Genomic DNA, 4,351 nt, shown 5'->3' on the forward strand with positions numbered 1-4,351 from the left:
TAATGGCAGCCCCAAGAAGCACGAGCGTACCTAACTTTGAACTTAAATCGATTGAAGCTCCAAAGCTAAGTGCGGGTGACCAGTGCGGGTTCAAATTGCGCTTGGGCTGATTGCATGTTTGGGTTTTACCCTACTCTAGGTTTTCCTCAATTGTAAAGGGAATCTCTTTGAGAATTCTCGATCTCATCTCTCTAATATCATCTCGCTATCATCAATTCCGTCGACGATAGATTACCTTACACTTGATACTACTTTGGAAAGATGAACTTTGTATTCTACATTCATGAACTCCTGAAGACAAAAAAGACCGAATTACATAACATTTCAAATAGTTAGATGGAGGACTACGATGACATTTCAACAGAGAAACAAATTTTAATTTGGCGAAAATTGGACAAATTATATCACTTATTGGATAGCCTAGTGCATCAAAATTTGACACAGTAAAAACCCATAAAAAGAAAAACTGTATGAAAACATGCTTTGGACGTAAAATGTTTTTTATATAGAGAGATAGTTTGGGAAATCGTAAAATGAAAGGAAATATTATTTATTTGATATTTTGTGTATGAGCTACACTTACACACTATATAGCGATATAATATTGTATAAGCGTCCGAGAATAATGATAATATGAAGACGGTACAAGAAAAACAGTATAAATTTATTAGGGCAGTGATGCGACCATTAGTAAAATACACATCGGTCGAACACCAGAGGAATGAAGGTATTCGACAGCAGTTGAACATAAAATCGATGTCATATCCAAATATAGGGTGATAGGTATCAACATATGTCACGAATGAATAATGATCGTATCCCGTTCAAAATATTACAGTACCAGCTAGAAGGAAAAATAGAGATATGAAAATCCAGAAAAAAATCGGAAGTACAACTAGACAATATCTGAGATGGTGATGAAGATAAATTGTAATATATATATATATATATATATATACATAATTATATTATACGCAACATTTCTCTCTGTTGTATACTTTTCGTATTTACATTAACAGTGTTTTTTCTTACAATAACTAGTAACTTGTGTGGATTTTTACTCATATTAATATTAATGGCGTTAAATTTATATATCTACTGTACAATTGTGGTTCTGATACATACCGGTAGACTACATAACTTCGAATTAAGGAAGGAAGCAACAAAATGAAATCAAATATTATTTAAATTTGAATAAAATATGTACATTGTAGTCATACCAACCTCAAGGACGACGACGACCTGGACGTCCACAGAAACGTCTATTGGATCCTGTATAGCTGGAACCGAAACAGGCCAACAATGGCCTAATTTCGTGCCTGGAATATGATGATGATGGTGATGATGACGACAACGACGACTATGATGATGATGATGATGATGATGATGATCATGATGACATTGTAGTCATGTGGTAGGAATTTCTATACCGAGATTCTGAAGGAAAATTTTAGGATGGGTACATAGAGGAAAGAAAAGTAAAGGGGATACCAAGGAATATGAATGGATTTGGGTACCAGTTAATACTTACTTACTGGCTTTTAAGGAACCCGGAGGTTCATTGTCGCCCTCACATAAGCCCGCCATTGGTCCCTATCCTGAGCAAGATTAATCCAGTCTCTACCATCATATCTTACCTCCCTCAAATCCATTTTAATATTATCTTCCCATCTACGTCTTGGCCTCCCCAAAGGTCTTTTTTCCTCCGGCCTCCCAACTAACACTCTATATGCATTTCTGGATTCGCCCATACGTGCTACATGTCCTACCCATCTCAAACGCCTGGATTTTATGTTCCTAATTATGTCAGGTGAAGTATACAATGCGTGCAGTTCTGCGTTGTGTAACTTTCTCCATTCTCCTGTAACTTCATCCCTCTTAGCCCCAAATATTTTCCTAAGAACCTTATTCTCAAACACCCTTAATCTCTGTTCCTCTCTCAAAGTAAGAGTCCAAGTTTCACAACCATACAGAACAACCGGTAATATAACTGTTTTATAAATTCTAACTTTCAGATTTTTTGACAGAAGACTAGATGACAAAAGCTTCTCAACCGAATAATAACAGGCATTTCCCATATTTATTCTGCGTTTAATTTCCTCCCGAGTGTCATTTATATTTGTTAATGTACCAGTTAATAATCTTAATGATATAATATAAGTTAAAGATTGTCCTATATTACCTAATAATATTAATAATAAATGCCCAGCAATTATATTAGTTGCTTATCTGACAACTAATGGGAATATTAGTAATTTTTACTACTGCAATTATTGTTAAAAATAAGTAGGAGGCTAATATAGTTGTAATGACGTTTCTTGGTTGATTTTATAATTTTATTTATTTATTATTTCATTTTCTCCTATATAAATATTTTCGGAGGATGAATCGATATAGAACTGACAAAAAAAGATGGCAGCAGATACAACGGTATGGAAAAATACAATTTTGTTGAAAGGGAACTATTGTGCAATGCATACATTTCATCTTTCCACGTTCAACATCGTGCACTGCTTTAATGATGGATAGATAAACTGCATATTTATGGATATTATTGAGTAAAAGAACATTAATTAAACACGATTAAGTTTTGAATTATTTTCAGATTTGTTAGGAAAATTGATAGAATAGAAATATGTAGTTAAAATTATAGGTACATTATATGAGTGAGATATCAATAAACGTGAAATCTGACAATTTAATCCATTATCAAGAACGCCAGAATTAATACATAAATTTAAATACTATTCGTGATATAAATTTTGACTGTTGAGAGTAATATTGGAACCGTTTTCATCACAAATCGAGTGGATATTTTTTTCCTACTTCTTCTGGGAACTTCGACAAGCATCATCTTAACGTGGGTTAAGACAGGGCACAGAAAGAGCACGCCACTTCCTGCCTAGGTCAACACATCCTGTAACGATACTTCTTAGAAAGAAAAATGAACATGCAAGTACCTGTTCTGTTGAATTAGTTATAATACTGTATTTTTACGAAATAATAGTTGTTTGCTATGTATCAGCATGCACAGAATAATAGGATGTCTTTATGATTTCGTATAAGCAACAATATTAATATCACAGTAACCGCGTAGAATCCCAGTTGTGACGAACTGTCACACGTTTTATAAGCATTTCATGTACAAAGTGATATAGGAGATAATACACAGTGAGTGGCGTAAAAATCAGGGATGAAAATTCATAGCCAGTTTATCACTTAATACATTTTTGAACTAAGAAAAACTATATTATATATTTATTAATTTGCTCTACAGAATGATATCTGTAATATTGACAATTAATATTTGAGGAGAAAAATTCGCTCCGGCGCCGGGGATCGAACCCGGGTCCTTGGTTCTACTTACCAAGCGCTCTGACCACTGAGCTACGCCGAATTCAATCCACAGTACCGGACCGAACCCTCCTCCTTCAATGTTTCCTTTTGTGGCTGACTCCAAGCTAGGCATATATGATCCGTTCAGAGCAAAAGTGGTGTATGTCAAAATTGGGTAATGAGATTTAAAGTAAAAATTCTGTAAAATACACCGCAAAGTAGCAATTAATATGTCCCTCCTACTATTCAGTGACTACGAATAGTTTAAATAAATTGAATATTAATTGGTACTTTGCGCTGTATTTTACAGAATGTTTACTTTAACCCTCATTACCAATTTTTGACTTACACCACTTCTGCTCTGAACGCCTCATATGTTGACGTATATGTCCAAAGTCAACTGCCATTATTACTGCGGAATCCCGGCCAAACAAGTCACTCAGCTAAGTGCGCTCCCAGTATAATGGCAGTTGACATTGGACATATAGGCCTACGTCAACATATATGTCTAACTTGGAGTCAGGCCACAAAGGGAAATATTCAAGGAGGAGGATTCGGTCCGGTACTGTGGATTGAATTCGGCGTAGCTCAGTGGTCAGAGCGCTTGGTACGTAGAACCAAAGACCCGAGTTCGATCCCCGGCGCCGGAGCGAATTTTTCTCCTCAAATATTATTTAAGAAAAACTAGTTCTAGTGCATAGATAGTTATAAGTATGTTGTTGTTAGTCAACTGTCTGAAGACGGGTCTGAACCTCACAAGTGATACCAAGAAGGCACCACTTATGAGGCAACTAGTCCAAAAAATAATGGGTGGCCAGTTCGTTTTCCCAGTTAGAAGTGTGCACGTGGTTAAATTCTAATTTAGTTCCTTCTCGCTTAATAGGCCTATATTAAATCATTACCTTGCTTATAATGCTTTAATATGCTAGATGTGCAAACGTTGTGTTACTTTTTAAGGCTTGAAATGTGACAATAACGGTACCTTTTTGATCATTGTTCCTTCAGTGGAACGGCA

The 4,351-nt window shown here is 35.5% G+C and overlaps 1 non-coding gene across 1 annotated transcript; it reads right to left on the reverse strand.

The window, feature by feature from the left end:
* Window positions 1-3,324: 3,324 nt before the first annotated feature.
* On the reverse strand, window positions 3,325-3,397 carry TRNAT-AGU (transfer RNA threonine (anticodon AGU)). The gene has a single exon. It is a non-coding gene; the product is annotated as a tRNA-Thr (tRNA).
* Between the last annotated feature and the right edge of the window lie 954 nt (window positions 3,398-4,351).

Source organism: Periplaneta americana, chromosome 17, assembly GCF_040183065.1.
Source record: "Periplaneta americana isolate PAMFEO1 chromosome 17, P.americana_PAMFEO1_priV1, whole genome shotgun sequence".
Classification (NCBI taxonomy): domain Eukaryota; kingdom Metazoa; phylum Arthropoda; class Insecta; order Blattodea; family Blattidae; genus Periplaneta; species Periplaneta americana.